The sequence below is a fragment of the Dermacentor andersoni genome, chromosome 1 (genome assembly GCF_023375885.2).
Source record: "Dermacentor andersoni chromosome 1, qqDerAnde1_hic_scaffold, whole genome shotgun sequence".
NCBI classification, from domain to species: domain Eukaryota; kingdom Metazoa; phylum Arthropoda; class Arachnida; order Ixodida; family Ixodidae; genus Dermacentor; species Dermacentor andersoni.
Genome location: NC_092814.1, coordinates 17,353,645 through 17,379,181, shown reverse-complemented (window position 1 = coordinate 17,379,181; position 25,537 = coordinate 17,353,645). Strand labels below are relative to the sequence as shown.

Sequence of the window (25,537 nt, the reverse complement as noted above, 5' to 3'; positions counted from 1 at the left end):
TGCGTGCGGGACTGGCGCAAACAAAAGGAGACGTGTCATGCTCTCGCGGCTACTGCATACAGTACGACCATGCGGCTCCTGTCTTTAAAGAGATTTGTAATGGGGAACAAGTCTACTTAGTTCACATTGAAGTGAGAGGCAGCACAAAGGTTAATTCGCTCACTCCTGCTACGACACTTCCTCACTCCAGCGTTCTGATAGCGAGTTTCCGGGGTCATAAAGTGAGATGTGTTCTTATTTCCTAGCGCGTGTCACCATGCTTGTTAATTTAGTTAGTAAACGTATGTTTACTGCTATCTTTACTTTGTATAACTGTCTGCTAATTTACTGTCGCAACCGATGCTTCGCCTTTCGGGTGAAGCTGCGACTGTTCTTATTCATTGCAACTTTAGTGGAGTGTGGGTAAATTTGATTTTCTAAATGAGAGAAAGTTGCATTTCTGTATGAAAGAATGAGATACGCAGTACTGTAAAGGGCTTCTCCTTTTTTGGTCATGAAAAACGTGTGCGTGTTACAATCGAGGGCGCATTAGAATTGAGTAAATACGGCAGTAAATGAGGTTTGTATAAAGTTTGCAAAATTTGCTCATTTGCAACAGTAACCGACGACAGCAACAGCAAGAAGAGCGACACTTTCTCTCTTTTTTAAAGTTTTGCCCAATAGTAAAAGGACAACAGTTGAAATTCTGCTGAAAACTGCTACAAGACGAGGGGGCACTTTCCCACAAACCCTCTTCGGAAAAATGAAAAATAAAAATAACTGTGCATATCTTGTTTTTAACTCTTTCGTTACCGCATCTAAAGAAATTGATCAATTCGATTGACAGCTTTTCTACGCTTTGTTACATATTTCCGTAGGAATTCCTCTAATAGCAACAGCATGCTCCATCTGAACAACTACTGAACTTCAATTAGTTGTCGGATTTCACAATTTTTGGCAGATTGAGCAGTCTGGAAAAATAAAACTTTGACTAGAGGTATCATTGAAGCTAGCCTCCAGTGCTCCTAGCCCTTCTTCAAAAAAAGATAGGCAGAATATGTGCTTTGGACGACTCGGCAATGTAATTTTTAAATGACAGCTGCAGTGAAGACACGGAAGCTTCTATCGAAAATTTTTCGATTCGAAGTATAGGCTGTTTTAATGATGTCTCAAACAACAGCAGATGCTCATCAGTGCGTGTTATCTTAATAATTCTGTTTGACTAATATCAAGTGCAACTAGCTACGGAGGAATCTACGGCAGCTATGCTGGAAGCACATGTGAGGTGGCCTTTTTGAAATAACGATGGAGATATAGTAATGCAGATTTAGGGTCGTACTCGATTCTAGCGCGCACTCAATTTTTGAACCCGTTTTATAAAAAAAAAAGTGTGCATTAGATTCGAGTAAATACGGTAATGCAGTATTTTCTGACTCCCGTCTATCTACCCACAAAACTCAATGTATTGCATACCGCATATAGTGGAGCCTCAATAGCCAAGATACCAGTTATAACGCAGTTGCCGGGAAATCTCGTAGACAAACGAGGCAACGAGCTATACTTCTCGACGAAGTGTGCTGGCCGAGGGGAGAGCGACGAGGGCGATGCGCAGGAGAAGGGGGAGGAGTCACGAAGCGAGAAAATGAGCAATAAATAGAGAAAAAAAAAAAGCACGGCAATACCACACTGGCTCAGTGAGCAATGTAGGGGTTGTTTAGGCAACAGAAAGGCCTTTTGCTCCAGCCGCTTGTCAGCGGCACGCAGTCTACACCGAACGCATGGGCACTGTAGTTCTTCAGCTGTTCAGTTCGTGCTTGGAAAATCAATACAGTCGTCGTCTGAAATCTTCCGAAACAGATGGGGTCTCAAAAAATGTCTGAATTATCTGGCAGGCCGGAAAAACAAACTTTGATGGTAAAATCAAATTTTTTTTTTTTTTACAACTCCAGCAATGCAGAAAAATCAGTCAAGGCCAAGTGCATTTCGTGTTCGACTGTTGCAATGCGCGTCTGCTAAAAACTGGAGATACTGTGTATACAGCCTTGGCTCCGCAACGCTGTCTGTTTAAAGGGGTCCTGAACCACTTTTCATCTAAGTTGAGAAATGCATTTGACATTAAAAGAGACTAGCCTAAAACATTTTGCCCCAAAAAGTACTTCAATGCGTTCAGCAGAAGCCAAGTTATTGGGCAGCAAAGATCACTTGTGATCCCCTTCGCAGTGCTCCTGGTCCTTCTTCAAAGCCTTGCACTGCAAAGGCTACGGCCAGACTGGGGTGGCGTCCACAACATGGTTTGAGGCTGACTACTGAACATCACCGTGGTGCGGAGTTCACATTTGATTTTGGATGTTCACGTAGACACCACTACTTCCGATTTTGGTACCTAAGGCACGCCAAACTCAGGTGCTATCCCTTGGCTTATGGTTGAGTTCACGGCGTCTCATCCCTCTGCTGCGCTACAGTGTACTAGAAACTACGCCCAGCTATTCCTTCGACTGACATCCGTAGCACATTTACTTTCGCAGTTATGCCTACGACAATCACACAATTTCCGAGGGCCAAACAAACTTCATCTTGCTGTTCGCTCATGCGAGTACGTCGGCAGAACGCACAATGCCACCATTTAACCCAACGAGCTTTGACCATAATGGCGACACACCTCGAGGGTGTGCAACTCGCGAAGCAGATGACTTGTTGGTCAGATCTTGGTGCTTGGGCCTGGAGTAACATCACCCATAGTCACGCTGTTGCTCTCAGCGAGCGCACAAGTCACGGCACCCTGCGGCAGCCGCAGTAACTACACTATGCTGCAGATGCAGCTACAAGCAACTGTAGTGGCCAACTATGCGCACGAAGGGACTGGAGTGCGCACATGCACTCACGTGCTCCAGTCTGGCCGTGCGGACCAGCTTTGTCCTGCACCATCTTGGCCAACAGATATTATAGTACCCACTTTCAAATTGCACATCTTACGATATAGCTCAATGCAAAGTGGAGTCTGCCAAGGCCAGGAGTTACCAGGAGTGAGCGTGTGCTGCAGCAAGCGTATGCATGGTCTTACCTTAAGCTTTGCATGGTTTGAGGCTATTTGAGTGTTCAAAACTAATCCAAATTAGCAAGACCCGATGACTATGACACTGATAAGCAGTGCGCACAAAGTTCCATTCCTACGCAGGTGGGCGTGGTTGAGTGTTAGCAGATGATAGTAGGCGATAATATGACAGTGATACTTTTAGAAGTATGTAATCTGTATCGGAATTAAAAATGCAGATTTTTGCTTCCTTCAGCTTGTTTATTAAACTGCATTGATAAATATACAAAGCAACAGTAGGAACAAGCGCAGTGATCCAAACACTTTTAGTGACTGATGTCAGCTATTGGCCAATGGCAGCCACATAAGGGAATCTGCTATATGATGAAAGATAGCTGGCGGAAAATAGTGAGGAGAAGGCTTCTGTTGAAAAGAGAGTGCATAAGAAGAAGATGACTTGCGCTCCACTTGCAAGCTCCATGCACTGTACACGACTGCAAAATTTGGCTGAGATGTTTACAGCAGCGTATGCTATCCTCAGACTGTTTTTTTTTTTTTCACCAAGCCAGAGGTGTGTCCCAGGACCCCTTTAAACTTTGTTCTACAAACTCGTCAGTCTAAAACATCCAGGCGCAAGATTTCGTTGTCCCTACCAGTATGCGCTCATAAAAACTTTTCCCAAGTGTATTTACAGTAGTTTCCGGCTGATCACATGCCAACCCCACTTCACGTGTGCTGCCATCAGTTCAGCCTGTGTGCATGATCTCGCGCTAGATCTCTATGTACTCATCTACGGGTATGTACATATATCAAGGGCGAGCTTCCCGCAACGGCATGCCGCCCAACAGCCCCGCCGGCCAGGCCTAAACAGTGCTGTCTTGTTGGGAGTTGTCGGCCTCAGTTGCGGTTTGGTGCAGAGTCAACGAAATGCTCTGCAGTTGCTGTATGGCACTTGGAAAGCGGAGGAACCACACTGCTGACAAAAGTGAGGGCATATCTAAACCGTATGCTTCCATTCCCGAACACAAGCGGCTGTTTGGCCTACGTTTTGTACGTGCACGGCCTTTGAGGAATGTTGTTTTGGTTATAGTGCAAAAATGCGCCATTCTGGGGACTTACATTATAAGCAGTCTATGCTGTAGTGAACATTTGAATAATTAGAGTCTGGGATCGAATATCTGCTCTTCGCCTCTTTTAATATTCGTTACATTTGAAGAAAGACATGGTCAAGGTTAGTGCTTTGATGCACACAGCTGTTTCATGGCACACGGTCTCTGTCAGTAAAAACTTAAATTAATTTGACCCTCACTAATTCGCAAAACAGGATAATTCGGACTTGTCTTCTGGTCCCAGCAGGTGTACACATTATTCAATTAAATCAAACTGGTTAATTTGGACGTATCTGGCTGCCCATCGGTTAATTCAGACAGCTCTCAGACCTCGGGAAGCACTGCAAATGTGTACCATAGTGATCAGCGGAAATCGCAAAGAAGTCGCGAGGCCTTCGCCACATCGAGCTCTATCTAATCAGTCATGTGATGACAAGAATTACAGCTTCCGCACTGCTTTCATGCAAAATAGAAACGGGATTTGTTGATTCATTCAGTAAATAAAAGCATGCCGAGGCAGTAAGCATTTGCTTTTTGTTTTCTTGATGCCTTGGATGATTCGGACATTAGGTTAATTCAGATGTTTTTTTCTGGTCCCGAGAAATCGGAATTAACGAGGTTTTACTGTGCTCGTGTAGGCTCTCTACACCTGGAAACAACTTTCTGTAACAGCGCAGCCAAAGCTACAAAGCCAAAGCACACATTTTTTTACTGTGCATCTGTGCATGTAAACCGCAAATGCAAGTAACTGGAAGCTACGTAGTATACCATACCAATTACTATTTTAGATTTTTTGTTAAAGATTTACGTCATACCAAATAAAAAGCTTGATTAGGAAAAATAATTTGTTTATTGTTTTTTCCAGTTTACTGTATTTCTGAAGCCCCCATCTGGTTTTCCTAGTACTGTAAGCCGTAAGCAAAATGTTGACAGTACTTGGCGTAGTAACACAAGAGCAGAAGCTCTGCACATGCAAGCGCGTATACGCAGATTTGGCTGTGCTGCCACAGAAGGTTGTCGTCGGGTGTAGTCGGATCAAATCAGTTGCCTGCAAGGTGGAGGAAGGTTCACAAAAGAACGTTTTCAGTATTTGCCCAACAGTAACACAAAGCTATAATGGAAACCCAGTAGAAGAATGTTTTCTTTCAGGCTCCCAGGTCGGTATAAGGTTCAAACGGGTCAACAGAACGAAGTGAAACAATTCCCATAAGCGGCTTGGCAGAGGGAATAGTGACAAAAGCAGTGCATATGGAAAGCATGGGCGAAGGTGATTAGCCACCAGAAGACACGCAGAATGTATAAGATACGTGTACAGTTTGGACTTTTCCGTTTAGATGCAACCACACAAACTTGGTACAGTAGTTGCCAGCCTGTTGCCTGTGGTGCCAAACGGCGCGTCAACAGCTGTCAAACCCGTGCGCGTGATCTGTGAACTGATTGCCCATTAGCGCCCTGTCCAAATACAATGACAGCAAGCTTGCCGCAGTGGCTTAGGGCTCGTTATCAGCTGGCCAACTTTTTTTTTTACATGCACACTGCTAGGCTGTAGGCCTAATGGCACTGCCTGATCAGGAGTCGGTGACTAAAGTTACGGTTTGGCACTGAATCGACACAGACCTATTCGCAACAGCTGCATGACAATTGGAAAGTGGACAAATTGCCTCATCAGTAAAAGCAAGATGGCAGTGACGTTCATGACTGCCATCTCTGTGACAAACAATGCGGCAATCTCTTGTTCCAGACGTCGTTCAGACGAACGTTGGTTTCTAACATCTTTCAGCCATCAGTCCCAAGACTAGCTTAGGATTTACATACCACGTGCGAATATGATGTGCAACTAATATGCGGACCATTTGAGTACAGACGCATTTACACGGACTGTGGGCAGATGCGGGCGGAGTGTGTGCGTGCTTTCTTCTGTGCTGGCACTAGGACTACCAACATTCCAGCAAACAATGGCGACAGGCTTCTCCGACTTCCCAGATTTGTTCATGTTGTCGAATCTAGCGGCACAAAATCAGAGACCTATTGCTAATGTGGCCTCACGTAGAGTATACCCCCATTAATTCCATACAGCTGCAAAGGTATGCGATTAAAAGGATATTTGATCACAATATGAGCTCGTGTGTTGTCCAGAGTCATATTAATGCGAGCATCTGATTCAAACAAAATCCAGGCGTATCCCTGGGTTTTAATTATCGAGTCTATAGTGATCGCCTGAGAATACCGCCCCACCTTCTTGTCCACTTCCCACATTAAGTCATCTTCCAAGCCGATGAGCTTATTTGAGATTAAACTCTTCTTCAAAAGACTGTACAACCATTTCATCTGAAAGGCTGTAGCAAGCCATGGCACGGTCCACAGAAGTCCTTCTGATCAGCCTCGCATTTATACCCGGCCCACATGGGCATAGAAAATAACATTAACTTGCCGATGCCTTAAATTTCAATGCCATCTGCGTGATGCTACACGGACGAACCTTATGTCACTTGCCTTAATGCCATTCGTTATTTAATGCATTTGCCAGGACTCCTTCGACTGATAAATGTGTACTCTCGATGACATAGCTTTCACAGTACAGTACAACTGAAGTAGTGAAGCAGCTTCTATTGTGTAAAAAAAATTTTTTATGCGTAACTTTCACCTACACTGCTTTTGTCAGGAGTTGTACTCGGCAAACTCCCTCAGGTCAGTGTCGTAACGACTTTGACACGGCAGGCACTGTATTGAACTTAGGCTTCGGATTCGACATGCAATGGCTGAAGCTGCTATGGTTGGCTATACAGTTAAACCTGGATGTAACAGAACTGAAGAAAGTATGCAAAATTTCTTTATATATAGGTTTTTGTTAAATGCAGTTTCACATTAAAACCGGGAAGTATCATGCAAAACCAAAACCAAAATGAGACGGATTTTCCTTCAGCTGAGCTTACCTCTCAAACATTTATTCAGGAGAAAAAAACTGCATGATTTTAGTTTGTTTCTTCTGCATGACTGAGACATCAAGCGGCACTCCAAAGAATCTCCTGTGCATCCTGTGCACTGACGGAACGACGAAGACATCCAATGCGTTTATCACCTCTCTCACGGCAGGCACGGCAAACACTGGTTCTGCGTCTGATGCACTTTCCTCACCACCGCGATCTTGCATGATCTCAACAAGCGCCGCATCTGACATTTCTTCAGTACATACGGCACCATTGCCAGCATACAAAAATAAGCACAGTTCGACGCTGTCTGGATTCCACCATTTGCACATAGCGCATCCCATGCTTCGGTGACATCAGGTGGGTTTTCAGGCTCCTCTTCGTCGCCGCAGATTCCAGCTTGAACGACCTTTATTTGGGCCTTGGTGAAGCAATTTGAAACCATCGGGGTTCCAGCTTCCCGCCACGACGCAGAAAGCATCTCTATTGCTTGATATATGTTTATCTTTGTCTGCAGTTCAAAATGAATGTCCAGAAAGATTTTATCTATCACCCGACAGTGATAGCAGCATTTGAAGCTGTTGATTCTTTTGTCCAATGGCTGTATCAGGGCCATCGATGTGGTGCGTGGAGCAATTGTCGAGCAGCAAGCAGATTTGGTAGCTTTGTCACTTGATGTCTTTGTTGAGCTCTTTCAACGAGTCAACGTTTCAATTCAGTCAACATTCAATTAGCCAACACCACCTAGATAGCACAAGGCCTCTCTACTCCAATTCATGATGTCACATTATCTGGCCCGAATTTTCCATTGACAAGGCTGGCTTGATGAAAGCGGAGACGTCGAAATCATTGTTGCCTACTCGGGAGCACCCCCAGTAGATTCTATGGCAGTCGTGCCAGGTAACACGACGTAATGGAGTGAAAAGGCCTTGTGCTATCTAGGTGGTATTGGACTAGCTGCGCCAGTAGTGACGTCATTGCTCTCCGTCGCAGCTGAGCGCACGCGCAGCAGTTTCTCTCCGGCTCCGAAATAGATAGGCCACGTGTCATACATACTCCTGAGGAGCAGGCAGCTTTCGATCAGTGACGCCACGAGCAGAACCGAGAACGAGCTCGTCTATGCCGTGCCAATGCTGCAGCCCGCGCACAAGAACAGGCTCGTGCAGCCGAGCACAAGCAGCAACTGCGTAGCTAGGATCCGGCAGCCTACGAAGCCATCCTTTAATGAACTGTTGGAATTAACCCAGTGATAAAAAACCAGGGCCGCACGTTCCAGCTTCACTGGTTAACCATCTGTACGGAGTGCTTCAGTGGTGATTTATTCTTTTCTTTTTCTCAATTATTTTTTTTCCACTGTTAGCACCACGCACAGAAATAATATATGTAAATATATGCATTGGACAAAGTGTATTATATTTTTAAAAAGAAGGAGCTCGCCAACTACCGTATTTACACGATTGTAAGTCGACTCGAATGTAAGTCGACCCCCCCATATCGCGTGACCGAAAAAAAAAAAGTAAGAGAGCATACCTGAGGGCGCATTCGATAACGAAAATTTATTAGTAGCTGACATGGTCACTGGGCTACTCGTCTTCACTAGTGCTGCCATCGTCATCGTTGCTGCGGTCCCACAGCGCGTCGTGGTCCAGCGAAATTTCAATTTGGCAAACGACCGCACCAGGACATCTTGCAGAACAGCAGCCCACGCCAAATGCACCCAACTACACGCAGCCGTCAGGGAGGCTCTTTTGACAGGTCCGGTTGGCGTAATTTCGCAGTCTTCTGCCGCCAGCCACTCGTTGTACTCACAGCGGAGCAGAACCTTAACATTAAGGCGAAGGTCCGGGCTTGTTTCATGACCACGTCGCACTTCACTGGCAGGGACCGATCACGGATTTCAGCGACGTACGCCGCAAGCTTAGCCTACAGCTCCGGAAAGCGTCCAGACTTTGGCACGTGGGAAATTTCTCACTTGTCGTCACAGGTGAAAATTTCGCTTCGCTGCAGTCGCCACTCTCGCACCATCCGTTTAGAAACATCGAAATTGCGGCCCGCTGTGCAGCGATTTGTTTCTTCGGCGTAAAGGATGGCAGCCCTCTTGAACGCTGCTGTGAACGAGTGCCGAACGATTAGTGGGCCTGGAGCACTCATGACTGGGGAAGCATAGAAGTAGCACGTAGCCAGCAGTCAAGTGGAACGCGTCAAACCAATACCATGCCAATACCAATGCCTTCAAACAGAGAAAGAGAAACCAGCGAGCGGTGTCTGCTCTTCCATGAACTGCCGATACTCCCCGCAAGCGCCGCCGTTCTGAGGGTGCCGCCGCAAATGGGAACAGCAGCGCTTCCATCAACTATCGACACCCCCCCCATGAGTGTTGCATGCACTGTAAAACTGTCAAAAATGTTGAAAAACCCTTCCGAAAAGCGAACAAACACGCGGGATAGCGAAAAGATACGGGTAGGGCCATAGAGCAAACATAAAATTCTAACTACGTTGTAGCTCCCGTTGGTATCGCTTTTTTTTGGCGGGGCCATGTTTCGGTTTCGATTGTAAGTCGACCCCCCAACTTCAGACTTCCAAATTTAAAAAAAGGGGTCGACTTACAATCGTGTAAATATGGTAACAATTATTTCTAATGCTATGGATAACCTGTGCCTAGAGAACGAATATGTTGCTGTATGTTCACCTCGCTTCAACTTGCTTTGCGTGGTTTGCTGACCCTGAAAAAAAAAAACCAACAGACGTCAGTGACCCCTTCGGCAGAGTCTTTTATCAACGGTGTGCGAAATGCACGTGAATGGTATGTGTCTTTGTATTGCTTCTCTTTCTAATAGCGATGCTAACGACTCATAGAGAAGCTCTTCTAATAATTTACAACATTTATTAGGCATGGAAACATCGCATGCAGAGGTCATAAATATGTAAATTCACTCGGGAACCAAAATGAGGCCAAATCAAATTCACTCGAAATCAGAATCAATAGCAGTCATGCGCAACAGTGTTATACTTAGACTCACAGTAAACAAAAAAAGGAAAAAAAAGAGAAGCTGCAGTTTTGCCGGAAAACGCGAAGCAGTATTAGTGATAATAAAACATAAGACAATTACACGAAGGAAGATTACAGGCTGTGAAATTGAACAGTCTCCTACTATGAAGTCTTGTAAATACTCATATTCTTCAGTGAACAATTCTTTGAGGTCACACGAAGTTTCTTCAAGTACAACTGTTATTTGAAATAGTACCTCAAATTGCTCACTTCGAAAGGCTCTTTCATAGACATCATCTAGTCAAATGTCATTAAATTTGGAAATGTGGCAGCTCCACCGAAAAAAATGACATTGGGAACAGAAGGCAGAAGGTAATGTCCTTTTCGGTGCCCGTGTCGCATGGGTATTAAAGAGGGCATCCCACTGACCCCGCGATCCGCGAATTGTCGACTCGCTGACATCGAGCCACAGCAGAGCTCCCCAGCTCCTCGGCCAACAAAGTTGCTCACCTCTTGAAGCAGGCGTCACACCGAACGCACTGCGTTGCCATAACATTGAGTGAACAGAGTTGAAGTGTGAAGGGCCGCAGAGTACTGCACCAGCGTAACCACACCATAGCTCACAAGCACAACGAAAATGGTGCTGATTCGTTTGCGATAACGAACAAAATGTTTTGAATTGATTAGACTTGTCTACGGATTAGATTCAAATGTAGAAGGTACAGGTTGCCAACATAACACAAAAAACCACGAGAATAAGTCACATAGAACTCACTTAAAATGATACTTGTTTTAACAATATATCGGATATAACAATAAGCAGCCAATGATCGGTCAACTCTTGTATGTGTTTCATGGTAAAGTAAACTACTTATTAAAATGGTCGCATGCCGTGTTCTTAGTTATAACAATTAAATCTGGCATGTGTGCACTGCAAAGAAAAATAATGCAAACTCCTAGAGAGAAAAAAATTCGCGCGGCTTGCGCTAGTGGTGTAAGACTGGAGTCAACAGTGGAGCCTTTGATCCCCTAACTTTTACATGGCTTGCCTAAGTTGTTTGTAGGTTTTGCAAGGTTATGCTAGGATTTGCCATTGGTAGGCTTGTAAGTCATTTCTAGGTTTTGCGAGGTTATGCTAGGTTATGCTGGGTTTTGCAAAGTTGTTGTCTTGGCAGGGTTGACACTGGAAGTTTTCGAGCAGTCGCAGGCCAGAAGCGCTTTCTCGGCGACGTTGAGCATTCAGGTGCTGACTCGCACATTTCCTGGGCCGAAATTCTGGATCCTTGACTTGGTGTCGCCTATTCTCGGCCGCAGCTACGGCACAGTTTTCTGGATCAGCTCGGCGGCAACGCATCACTTCTCCCTTGGCAGTACGGCGCTCTTCCTGGTAAGCTTCTTCTTCTTTGGACATCCGGACTTTCTTCGGTCTTCCCATGGCAGCAGCTCTCGCAGGTGGTTGCTAGGCAATGCGAGGCAGCGCACAGCTGGACTGAGTTTTCTGGAAACGCTCCACGGCGGAACTAAAGCTTAAACAGCTCCGCTGTTAAGAATAAGTGTGAGCTGCTTCATAACACCCACCTTTGTGCCTCACGTGCCTCTGTTGCTACATTTAGCCGACGTCAGAGGTGGAAGGAAGAGGGGGAGAAAGGCGTGGAGAGCACAGCACAAAGGCGCTAACACGAAGTAGCCAGATTTAATTATTATAGCCAATAATGTGGCATGGGAACATTGTAGTAAGCGGTTTACTAAACTGCAGGACACACAACAGAGAAGGTGCAGCAGCTGCTCATTGTTACATCCTTGTACTGTTAAAACCGGTAATGCTATAAGTGAGTTCGACATTACCATACTTACTGCCTTAAATTTTGCACCCCTAAATTATCAACCTGATTTTTGAAATGAAAAGAATATGCCAGGACACCTAAGCACATCTTACAAGTTGTGAATGCGAAAGCATTAATGTCCAATCAAATGCTGCTGAGCGGTCTTTCGAGTTTAGCACTGCGAGTAATGTACTATAGCGGTACGTGTTGCCCGAACAACAAACAGGAGCAGCCTGTGGTGCCAACGCCGCATGTCACCAACGTTTTGCACGATGAGACCGAGGAAGCAGCAGCGGCCACCAAGGCCAGCAGGCGCACTAAGCAGCTAAGCCTAGTGGGGGTGAGAGAGAGACATATGGGCAGTGTACCAGCTTCCAAGAGCAAGAGTGAGGGTGATGTGGTGTCGGGGCAATGCCCTCTCCCCTCAAGCAATACTTGGCGCGCATCAGTAGGCGTTCCCTTTCGCCCACTCTGCTCCGCTGAGGTGCACTCATGATGTTGGATCGCAGCCAGTGAGAATCGAGGTTCCATTTCGCTGCTACAGAACACAGACGCCGGCTTTTCCCCTTAATGAGCCATTTGACACTTTCACAAAAAAAAAAAAAAAAAAAACATTTACTCTAATACAGTGAAACCTCGTTAAGCGGGGACGTGGCTTTGAAAATCAACTTCCTTATTTCTTCCATGGATTTTGATGAAAATTAGCACAAATGTTTAGACTGTCTCCCTGATGCTTCCATAAAAGTTTCAGAGCGATATCTTGAGAACATTTTATTCAATTTTATTGAGCAGCAGAATTTTTCTCCCTCTTACTTTCTGGAGAGCCTGGGGAACTTAAAAAACAAGATAGAAGGCTTGTTAAGTATTGACTGCATAGCTAAATGCATGCTGAAGGTCGTGACATCCTTGCTTTCTTTTTTTCGCAACGCAGATTTTTTGGAGTGCCATATTTTATGTTACCTTCGCATCAAGCACACTTTCAGGGTAGACGAATAGCCATATCGTAAACTTGCAAAGGATCAAGATAAGAAAGCGAGAATGTCACGACCTGCACTGCAGCCCAAGAAACGCGACAAAAAAAAAACGGAGTCAAAATATGTTAAACGGTAACAAAGAAATCAGCTCCAGAAACTGAGCAAAAAGGCAGAAAAACAGTTTTGAGAAAACGGCTCTCGAAGTTTCACATTCTCTTCAGTTCTCTAAAAGGCACCGAATTTGTAGTCTTTGGGGTGTTTTGTGATTTCGGACTTCTTGTACATGTGGCCTCTGGTTTGGTGTGCTCCCCCCTCCTTTTTTTTTCTTTTAATAGGGCATTCTTTGCTGCTGCTGCTCTACAAAGAGCATGGTGCCTAGGTTTCAAACCAAGTGACGTGCAGAACTCTGTGTGGGCATGAATATAGTTCTAGTGTACATTCAGGCAGCCGGTACCCGCAGGCTGCCCCATTGATGGCAATCTCCAGTACCATCAGTGAGGCTTCTTTTTTTTTTTTTTTTTGTAGAATTGACCATGTTACTGAATGAAGGCTCTGTCAGCAGCCTCCCAAGTCATCTTTACTTGACAATGGCTGTAGAACTTAGGATCAGAGAGCCAGTGATAGATATGCAGCTGCTAGATGCTTTCCAGAATTGTACTTTTGCATGCTGCCTCGATCACTTCTGCAGCCAGGTGTCTGTGCCAGCCCAAGGGGCCTTGTGAACAGAGCTCATGATGAGCTTCTCTTTATGAAGGGGTGGTATCACAGATATTACTACGAGCTATCGTGACAATAGAGTGAACGCGCAATATGCTTGGTTGCGGGTCCGAGATGACGATGCGCGAAATGAATAGCCGCAGATACAAGGAGCCGACGCGCGATGTGCTTAGTCGTGCAGTTCGAGGTGCGGACGCGCGAAATGCCTAGTCGCGCAGTTCGAGGAGTCGACCCTCGATGCGCTTATTCGCGCAGTCCGAGGTACCGACGCGCAAAATGCCTAGACGCGGGCTCAAGGAGTCGACACTCGATGCGCTTACGCGCGCAGTCGGAGGCGTCGATGCACAAAATGCTTAGGCGAGGGTCCGAGAGATCCGCGCGCTATGTGCATGATCGCCGAGTCGGAGGCTCCCTATGCGCGAAATGTTTAGCCGTGTGCCCGAGGATTGCGTGTGCGATGTGCTTCGTCACAAATTCCAAAACACCGAGTGCTGAAAGGCTTAGCCGCATGTCCGAGGATTCCGCGCGTGAATCTTGGTCGCGAAGTCCGCGTCGCCGATGCTCGGAATGCTTAGCCGCAAGTCTGAAACGTCCACAAGCGTAGGGATCGGCTATGCTACTGCGATCTCCGCATAGCGCCCATTTTGACACGTTGAGATTACAGCGAGTGGAGACGTCCAGACTCGCGAGGTGCAAAAAGCCGAGCAGACGACGCGAGCGCCGGACCAATGGCGAACTGCGCTGGAGTCACGTGGCGGGCGCGACCAATCGCAGACTCCGGCACAACCTTCAATTATTTGCTTTTTGAGCGCTTGTTTCTGTATGGAGAAGATCGCTGAAGCGGCAGTGTCCCCCCTTAAGGTGAGACACTGATGTTTTATTTTTTTATTTTTTTTTTGTCATATACAAATGAAATTTTCAGGCAAGGCATACTTTAGCCTGCTAGAAGCATATATGCAATCTATTTTTTCTTATTTAAAGTAGTTTTTGAGATAATACCTTCTGAAAATCAATTTGCCCAACTTTTCAAGAATTTTACCACAGAATATCAGAGAAAAATTTATATGTACACATTCTAGAACAATCAGAGATCACAATGAGACCATCACTGTAATTTTAGCTCTATTTTTACAAAAGTTATTGCCATATCTAATGTGGTGGTTATGAAGCTCAAAATTCTTGTGTTGTATTGCCACATAAAAAATTCTAGCATAAGGGATATCATATTTTATTAGTTTTATTGTGTGTAGAAACTCATAAGCTTTTGAATGCAACAAGAATAATCGAAATCAGACTATTACATCAAAAGCTACTGTGGGCAACAGCACGTGTCATAGGAGAAATGCAGCTTTTGAGAAAACGCAAAACGAAGTTCCAGGACACGATCTAGATTTATTCTAAGCAATTACAGCAAGAAATCCAAGTCCACCTTTCACTAGAAGCCACCAGGCACATAATCACCATCGCTCCTTGCATTGCCGCAAGTGCAAAATCCTGCAAGCACGCCCACTTCGTGACAAAGGTACTGCCATGGTCACATTTGAAGGTAACAGCCTACCCTACAAGGTCGGCCTGTGGTCATTTACTATCAGTGTCTTTCCGTACCGTGCACGAGTGGCTGTTTGTGACATATGTCACAAGATCGGGTACCACAAGGAGCAATGCCCCAACACTCTGGCAGCGAGATGCTCTACATGCAGTCTGCGGCAACACGAAGCGGGAACACAGTGCCCGAACGCAGAACCGAAGTGCCGTAGCTGTTATGGTTCTCACTTGGCCACAGCCACAAACTGTCCAAAAAGACGACAAGTCAACAAGAAAATTGAACCAAAACGCAAGCCGGCTGCCCAAAGGCCACGTAGGAAATGGCAGACAGAGGGGCGTCAGCACCGCTGTCCCGAGAGCGGAACTGAACAAAATTCATCTAGACTCATGCTAAAGGCGACGCGCCAGAATTTCTACACCGGGCCACCGGTATCCCCAGCTACATAGTCAGAAGCCAGCGGAAAAGCCACCGTCGCGGATGTAGTTAAACTAGCGAACGTGCACCTAACAATCAGTTCCAGCAATAGTACATCGCTTCCCTCAACCTCAACATTCTCGTCCTCTGCGCTGCAACCACCCTCAGATGGAGTGGCGCAGCATACTCGCAGGGACCCAGCTCAGTTAACAGTGCTTACACCTCCCAGCGATAATCCATATCTCACAGCTGTGCGTATCAGCTGTGCGTAGCTGTGCGATAATCCGTATCACAGCTGTGCGTAGCGAAGCGAAGAGCCACCAAACACTTACGGGTTCCTTCTGACCACCCAGAGCCTGATAGACATCTGCTCACCTTATGGAATAGAAGGCACCGGATACTCGCTCAGTACAGGCGGTCTGGTCGCACTGCTCACCAAAAAGCACGGTTGCGCAAAATACAGCGTTTGATCGAAGAATATACGACTATGCTCGCGTCAGACCGCTGGATGGGAATTTGCGAATCCATCAATGGACAGACTCATACGTCCAAGGTTTGGGCCATCCTGCGCTCTCTTCTCGGCCAGCGCAAGACCAACAACGGCGCGGCTCATGTGGCCCTCCACGAAGGCATCAGCGCTCAGGAACTTGCCGAGCAGCCCGCTGAACTGTTTTCCCCGCAGACGTCTCGCCCCACAGACACCACATACCAGAAGGATGTACATTCTGAAGATAATGAACCACTTAACAGCCCCTTCACCATGATCGAGCTGGAGCATGCCTTGCAGCGTGCTAACATACGTAGTGCTCCAGGGGTGGATGAGGTGGGCGTGGCTCATCTACGCAATCTGCCCCTTGAGCACAAGCACGTTCTTCTCGAAGAATTTAATCGAGTCTGGGATACCGGGATACTGCCCTCCACTTGGAAGTTTTCGGTGGTCAAGCCCATTCCGAAGCCTGGTAAACCACCACACACCTTATCCAACCTCCGTCCGATCTCTTTGACCTCGTGTGTCTGTAAAGTAATGGAGAGCATGGTCAACACATGCTTGATGTGGTACCTTGAAGATCGTGACCTTTTGGCTCCTACACTGTATGGATTTCGCCGTGGGCTATCAACACAGGATGTGCTAGCCCACCTAAAACAGGACGTCCTCGGCTCTAATTCGGTGCACCCACGAGCCTTTGTCGCAGTGGATATACGCAAGGCATTTGATTCCGTCCCACATAACACTATCATGATCAAAGCACGTGCCCTTGGCATCAGAGGGAAGATGTACAACTTCATAGCGGGTTTCCTTGAAGAGCAAAGCTACCAAGTCGAAGTTGGTCACGACGCCAGTGCCATACGAACCAACCACGTAGGCGTCCTCCAGGGCTCGATTATTTCACCGACGCTGTTTAATATAGCTATGCACCAGCTACCTAAGCGCCTTGCCGACGTATCGGGCCTGAAACACGCGGTGTACGCCGATGACGTCACCGTTAGATGCATCAAGGGTGCATCGGGGAGCAGGAGGATGTCTTGCAACGAGCTCTCGACATTATTCACGCCTATGCCACGGAAACGGGTTTACACACTGACCCAGACAAAACAGAGTTTGTTGTCATTCATGGTGGCAGGTCTACCTTTGGAAAGCAGGAAGAAAAGCAGTCTTTTAAACTGTACATCGGTGACCAACCCGTCACACGGAAATCTACTATCCGAATACTCGGTATGCACCTAGACGAGAACTGCACAGCGAACACTTGGTTCCAATGCGTTACGAAGATCAGCAAACAAATCCTGCACGCTTTACGCAGAATCTCTACCCGCACCCGTGGAGTAAACGAATGTGAAATGCGGCAGTTCGCTCAAGCTTTTCTGGTCTCCTATATCATGTACGGGCTGCCGTATCATCCAGTCAACTGCACACAGATGCACACGCACGACCGGTTACTTAACGAAGCCAAACTTATTGTAACTGGACTCTCAAGGTACACAAGCCTCGAAGCGCTTAAGGGGGGAGGAGGGGATCAGAATTAACTTTTTTGTTTCTTGACAGAAAGGGCTGAAATTTGGCACACCCACTGCACATTGCAATAAAGAGACAATTCTAAAATTTCATTAGGATATCTTAATTAGTTTTTGTTTTATAAGAATTTATAAGTTCCTTGCTTGTGGAAAGCCTGGCACAGTAACGAAACATGATAGGGAGCTGGAAATACTTTGCATGTTTGCCCAGATGTCTAATCTACATCAAGACAGTGTTCGTTTTTCTTTTTTTTTTTTTTTAGTGCGCTAATAATTTTTTGCTCAACATAACATGCACATGACTGTGCTTCACTGCATGGAGCCATGTAGTAATTGTGAAATAATTAAATAATGGAAAGATACAGAAACATTTCAAGACTGTCTTTAAGTACAGCACAGCTTGTGCATCACAGCAAAACAAACTGGACCAAAATCAGTCAAGCCATTGTTGTGCTACGCTTTCCACGAGCGAGGTGATTGACAAAAAAAATGCAATTGAGAAAACTGGCTGCAAAGTTTGCAAAGTTTTAAAAGCACTGCAAATTTATTAATAAGCACCAGGGCTGTAATATTTTGAATCATTGCTGTCAGGCATCTTCTTACACCTTTGCCTCTTTATTTGGTGGGCTTTGGATGCCTTCTTCAGGTGTTCTTTATCCTTTTCTTGCGCCGTTTGGAGTAGTGCATGACCACCATTTTCACTGCCAGGCCGAGCCTGGTATCGCAGTGTACACCCACAGAACACTGTTGGCATCTTGGGCACAGAGCTTTAGCGATAATGAACTCGCAGTCACAAGGGGCCTAAATTTGTTCTTGGCATTGCTGCTTCCGCTCAGTCGCTGACACTGCGCGAAGGGAGTGGCGAACGCTGCATGCCTGCGCTTCTGCAGTCACCGCTGACACAAAACGCGGCTCGAGGTGCGTCTGAATCGTGCGACGATTCGTCTGGTGAGCCTTGAGTCACCATACAGTATGTAGCTCGTCGACGGTTGGGGCTCATTCGCAGGCTGCGTGTACCTGTCGCACGATGCATCGGAAACGCACACCGTCTCTGCCGGCGATGGAGACCTTCGACCCGCGTCGCCTCCAACAACGCGATCTCGGTTGCTGACTCGCGCGGCCGTACGCACAGGTGCGAGAGCCTCCATTGGCACGTCTTCCGGTGGCTTAGTTATCAGTATCGATGTCACAGGGCGATTGTTGGCTTCGCTGCTGGAATAGCACGGTGCAAGATAACGCGGCACGTTATCCGCGTGTTCAGTCGGGTTCTCCGCTTCTCCCGCTGGCCGCCGTCTTTTTCTCGCCGTAGGAGGCGTGCGCTTCCGTTTTCCGAAGGCATGCCTCGTGTAAAAGTTCTTTTCGAACGAGCGACGATGCATCACTGACCTAGGAGCTTTCATAAATCCGAATTCTGCGAGTGTCAAGCGAAGAACGACGCCGGCATGGTTTTCAAAGCAGACAACTGCCGTCCGCTGTGGTTGCCAGCTTGCCCGCTGCTGCAGCAGCAACCAATGGCGAGACGCCTTTCAGTACGGCAACCAATCGGAGGCCTGCTTTCATCGCAGGGCCCGTGTGACCGCCTTTAGCAGACCCGCGCTTCTTTTGTGTTTGTGCGTTTGTTACAAGATGGCGATGACCGAAGAATTAAGAAATGGTATGGCGAAACTTCGAGCGTTCGAACGATACCAAGATGGCGGCGTTCGGTGGTGGGAAAGACGAGTTAGGGCTCCGCGAACTGCGATGATTTTACGCGATTTAAAGCTGTTTTCTCGCCCTACGCACTGATAAATTAATTTTTTTCGGGCACTTTTAGTGCGTTTTCAGTCAAACCACATTGATACAATGTAGATTAGGCATTGCAGATACCGAAACGCGTCGTTGCCAAAAATCGATCTTTTTTGCGATTTTCGCGATCTGATCCCCGCGTCCCCCCTTAAATGTTGTAGCAAACTCAACAACCTGTCCGAGCTCGTAGACAAGCACATCTATACACAAGAGACGAGACTTCGCGCCACAAAAGCCGGGCGACACACACTCATGCTCCTCCGGTATGACGTCCACAAAATGCCCATTTTGCCCAACAACACGCCACCGTTGGAAATCACAGCTCTCACCGATGGCAGGCCACTTCCTCTCAATATGGACCCTACTCAGCGAATGCGGCGCCTTGCATATGCCAAGAGGCATGCCAAGGCTACGAGTTCACTCTCCTTGACTGAACGCATCGTATACAGTGCAGTCCACTTATAACGATATCGAGAAAGACGAAAAATATGATCGTTATAACCGATGATCGCTATATCTGGACTGCAGTTACCAAAAAAAAAAAAAAATTTTTTTAAACGCGTTTGCGCTCTTTACCTTTGCAGCTCTGAACTCGAATTCGCTACTTGCTCTAAAGAATAGATGATGTATACAGTAGGCCGTGAAAAACAAACTTTATTTCTAGCGCCAATGACCGTGTCAAGGATTAGGCGCGCGAAATAGTCCGAAATCTGCACTTGCTTTTGCGGCAGCTTCAGCTTCACAACCGCGGTGTGCATGGATTCCAGCTGCTGCGCGAAAACTGGCGGCAATCCTTTAGCATGCATAAAATCAATTAAGGAGTCGATCGACGACAGTGCACTTTGCGTGGACATCGTGGTCGGGGTCAAGGAGCCACTGTCGATCTCGTTGTCACTGTCGCTGATGCCGTCGCCATCGTCGCACAACTTTGCGTCTGTCGAGACAGCACATCTTCGGCGATCGCCTCGTCGGTGACCTCATCGCAGAACGAGGCAGCACAGTCTGCTGTCAAAAACTCCTCCTTCGACACACCACCTTTGTCACCAGTAGGAACGAGCTCCCAGAGCTCGGTTATGTCAGCGAATTCCACCGGGTCGGTCTCAGCGGGTTGGGGAAGTTCGTCCTTACGCACAAAGCCCGCCTTCTTGAAGCAATTGGTGATGAAGCAATTGGTGATGAACCACTGGTAAAGCGCCTCTTCAACATCGGCGTACAAAGGGTCTCTAACCCCTTTTCCGCTGATCGGAATGGCCGCTGATAGCTCCTGCCTTCACAATCGCGGTGCTCCCGGTTTTCAAGATGGTTGATATCGTTAACTGAACGAGCTCATACTTCTTCACGAGGGCGCTCACCTTGAAGCCGCATCGAGAGTCCTGCAAAATATCAATCTTCGTGTCAAGCGACACAGCTTTGCGCTTTGTCGGCGCCATCTTCGAACTGGGTTGAACCGTTTGTTGCACGCTGCTTCGGTGGCGTCAGCCTGCTATCGCGAGAGAGACGCGGGACGGGCGCCACCGCGCCGCTTTGCTCGTCGCTTCTTTTTTTCTTTCTCTCTTTATCGGAGCGACTGTGGCCGATGCGCATGAAGCAGCTAGCGCCATCTTGTGGCGCGCTGCGCCAACGTTGGCTGCGCCTACTCGTGCGCGGGCGGGGCGAGACGCGCTGCGCGGTAATGGCGGCAGATACGAACTTACGGAGGTAAACATCGCCTCGTCTCGACATCGTTCGTTTCAGGGAACTAAGCAACGCAATCGTTACGATTATTTAGCACGGAAAACGGCCTCCAGACTGCAAAATTTTTATCGTTATATCCGATATGCGGTGAATAACCTATCGTTATAAATGGTTTTTTTCCCCATAGACCTAATGCATAAAATGACACTCTCATGTCGACCCATCGTTATAACCGATATATCGTTATATGTGGTATCGTTATAAGTGGACTGCACTGTACACGGACGCTGCAGTGCCTGCAGACGACGTTAGTAACACCTGTCATGCGACTGCGTGGTACGACCAGACAAATGAAAATCAGAACCGCCGCCATCATATATCGGCAGAAGCAATGTCCAGCACCCGCGCTGAGCTAATGGCCATCTTAGATTATTTGGAGTGGGCCCTCGCAACTTCGTCTCAAACTGACCCTGTTCACCATCATGTGTACACAGATTTCCAGGCTGCCCATCGGGCATGTGCTAATGTTATTTACACAGATCCCGTACTGCAGAAGATCCGGCACCAGGCACGCCTGCCCCGCGAATGCGGTCACGATGTTACCATTCACTGGGTCCCTGCGCACTGCGGTATCCCCGGAAACGAGAAGGCTCATAGACTGGCACGCGCTCATCTCTCTACCGCGCTAGCCAGAGCCTCCGATAATCCTTATCCTCTCCTAGCTACCACACCTGAGGTAGCAGACCCAATGGCAGACAAGCATGCGACCAAACAACGACGTGCCGCCTACCTCGCAGCAGTGGGCAATCCACTCTCTATACCGTCACTTCCACCGAAGGTATTCACACGGCGAGAGTCAGTCTTGCTTTGGAGAATCCAGACAAGCACCCTCCTTACTCCTCACTTGTTGAACCGTTGCCACAAGGGTGGCACACCACCACACGTAAGTGGGTTCTGTTCCATGTGCACATGTCGTGCTGATCTAAACCACCTTTGTTGGGAATGCCCCCTCTACATCCCACCAAGGCTTCGTGCCCTGGCCACCATACAGCGGGGACCCTGGCCTTCTTCTCTCCGGACTTGGGCTTGCCCGGATACCACGTCTCCGGACCATGCCATCGAGCTCTGGCAAGCACTGCTGCTGTTCCTTAAGGACCCTGCAGCACCACCCGTCGGCGATCGGCTCCGCGACAGCCACAAGCGTCATGCGGTCCCCACTTAGCTGCCTCCAGGACATTCATTAATAAAACGGAGGCAGCCTTACCCTTCCCCTTTTGCAATAACACCCCTCCTCTTTCCACCGCAGCATCTTCGGCGCATTTTAATGTGGAATAAACGTGGTTTCATTAATTCATTCTCTTTCATGTGCCTCTTCTTTACGGCTTGCATGAAGTTTTCTGCTCTGGCGTGCTTCTTGTCAGACGCCACTACCCGGTGCTGGTCTTTTTCAGCCTGTATTCCCCTCTTCTTGGTGAGCTCCATCCGGTGCTTATGTCGTCGCAAATAGCACAGTTCACCACTAGTTTCACGGCCACTTCATATTCCCAGTCGCCGTTTAACACGTTCAAAGGGCCACGGCAGAATCCGCATTTCGCGCACCAAAGCAGGCGATTTAGAGCCACTAGGCTTAGAATCGTAAACGTGGTCCCGCTCGCCGCCGCTTCCGGAGAATCTCCGATAAGTGACTGCTTTCGGCGGGTAGCTGATAACGAAGACAGCTTCTGTCGTTCCACCTCCGTGCTTGTTCGGCTTCTGTGATGAGAAGCGTGTCGACGCACATTGCCCTCGACGTGTTGCTGGCCGAAGGCATCGCGTGCGTGGCCGTAGCTTCGGTAGCTGCCGCTCGCTCGCCGACGCATGTTGCTGTGCTGGTTGCCGTCACTGCCAATTCATCCGATGCCACTTGGGTATCTGAGAACGTCGCTTACGTTTTTCCCCGAAAGCATGAGCCATCACGAACTTTCGTCGACCGCCAGCTATAGTCGCGTTGCTACGGCGCACTAGACTGCGTGCAAACCACATCTAACATGGCGTCTCGCACTGTTGGAGAAACGAAACTCCCGGTCGTCCAATCAGAGATCAGGATTTACCCCACGTGGTACAAAGGCGCCAATGCCGTGTGAGTATTCCCCTTCTTTCGAAAGCGTGTACCTTCATAGTAGCCAGACTTGGTGCCCTTTTCCCACTAAAAACGGAATGTAAAAGAATCCAGCTTTCGAATTATTCCAAAATGGCCGCGCTGCGGGTAACGGTTGGCGTAGACGAAGGCATTGAATTCACCTCTTTTCGAGGGGCATTTGCGAGCGAAAGCGGTGATGAAGCTGACTTTAGAGCGCAATAACAAAATAAGTACTCATCACAACGCGATATTATTGCAGCAATAGCTTCTCTGGGATGTCTAGACTGCGAAAAAATTTTTTACAAAAAGTCGATTTTTTAAAGATTTTTTTGGGCCAGAAGACCCGTGTCTCCGTAGTTGGCCGGAGCTTGGAAAAAGTACGTACTAAACGGTAGTACAGTTTAACCGAAATAGCATGAGATCGCCCATGTACCTGTCGAAAACAGAACTCGGAGAGAGTGCGATGAAAGGGGGAAAAAACATGCAGTATTTATTCACTTCGCACAACAAAAATTTTATTTTTGTTTGATACCACAGCGGCCTAGCACGATGACGACAGCGGCCTCAAACTTACTGAAGCTGCGTGCCAGCTTTTCAGCCAGCCCCCTCTTCTCGGCAAACACTTGCATGGCAGATTCCTCGTTGGCATTACGTATTCTCCGTGCACGTGCGCAGTAGTGCTGCAGAAGTCCCAGGGGCGCCTTTTTCATTGCCAGGTGCCGGAGTTTGGAATACTTTTCATTTAGAATAGAGTTACGTTATTGCGCCCCTGTTCTCGTCGCGACGATTGCATTCATGAGGCTGACATAACGAGCAGCTTCTGCCTCTTTCAGGCCTGAATCGCCCGTGCTACCGCTTTCCGTGTCATCCTCATCACTGTCGCTAGTCGACAACTTCGGCAACGACAGGGGCAACGATGGCGAAAAGTCGAACCTCGTAGCCGACATCTCTTCGCGGTCGTAGCAGCGCTGCCGAGCAACTTCTTCATATTCCAAATGCCACACACCGTAGTCAACAGCAGATCCCTGTCGCGTGCCAGCGCCGACCTCTTCGTGTCACGTGCGATAGCACGGAAGATGTTTAATTTTTCTTCTATGCTGAGCATCCGGCGTCTTTTTTATCCGAGCTTCGGCATGACGCGAGTCCTCGCTAGCACGACACCACAACACTCTGGCACGGCATCAAAATGATGTTGATGTTGATGTGATGCGCAAACGCACAGGGCGCTTGGAGGCCATTGTTCGGATCTCTGAGGCTTGTTGTTCTGCCGGGTCGCCCGATGGAGACGACGCACCGCTGTGTTTGAGCGACGAAAAGTGGAAACGCTACGTTTTAACCTATGCGTACGCAATAAGCTGGTACGGTTTATGCGGATACAAAACACATTATGTTCAATGGCCGCTGAGCCGGGGATTTGACTTTACTACTTTTAAAACTACTGTATAAGTGGGTACGGTTTAACGAGGTTTTACTGTATTTTGCACTCCCTGTCCTGCCCCGCAGCAACCCACCAGCACACACATGCAAGCAGTAAGCAGTGCGTGTCGGCTATAGACTTGGCACTGGACTTGTCGAAGTAGTGCAAAAGTATGTGGCCGACAGTGCCCACTATCCCCTTAGTGACGGAGGTGACAGTGCCAAGCGAGAGCCGCAAGAAGCTGCCGCATTTCTCATGCAGGTCATTGTACGAGATGGGATGTGTGTAATCTCGCGTCATATATTCAAGGTTTTTTTTATGCATTCTCTCTATGGGGAGTTCACCAGGACTGCACTAATCTTATTTATTTATTATTTTTATTTATTGATTCTGTAATCCCAGGAAGAAATTTTCGCAGGGTGGGCGTACAGATACAAGCATGGATCAAATATGTCGTAAAGCCTGGGATATCACAAAATTGGGGGACGCATAACTGGGTTTAGGATGTGTTTGCGTGCGCACCTTCTTTCGAAGCCCTAAAAAGAAGGGGAAGAAAAGTGTGAAAATTGCACGAATAAGCACGGCACTTTTTTCTGTCTAGTGTTTCAATGTTTCTCCCCTCTGATTTTTTTCGTGCAACCTGGTTACAACAATTATCGGATATAACAATGGGATTTTCTTGGCACTTGAGAATTAGTACAAGTGGGTTCGACTGTACATCTGTTTTAAAATTGTCAATTTTACCCTTATTTGAATGTAACGCAATTGACTTCAAGCAATCAAACTCTTGAAAAAACTCGCGTTACAATTGAGTAAAAGGGTTAATGTATTAGGACAACCAAAATTTCAGGCACCTTACAACACACCAATTCATTATTGCATTCCACCAGCAGGACCACACCCCAATTTGGCAGTCCAGCAGAAATAGTGATATTTTGGTTGTGATACATCGCTGGCAAGTTTGTCCGCCATGATGCCAACACCTCCTCAAGACTAAAACTAGCGAAGCCTAGTTAATCC

At 47.4% G+C, this 25,537-nt stretch overlaps 1 protein-coding gene across 14 annotated transcripts in view; it reads right to left on the bottom strand.

Moving 5' to 3' along the window:
- The window catches only part of LOC126546064 (WW domain-containing adapter protein with coiled-coil-like), a 397,851-nt gene that overhangs the window by 233,628 nt on the left and 138,686 nt on the right, over positions 1–25,537 (bottom strand). The gene's annotated exons all lie outside the window — the stretch shown is intronic.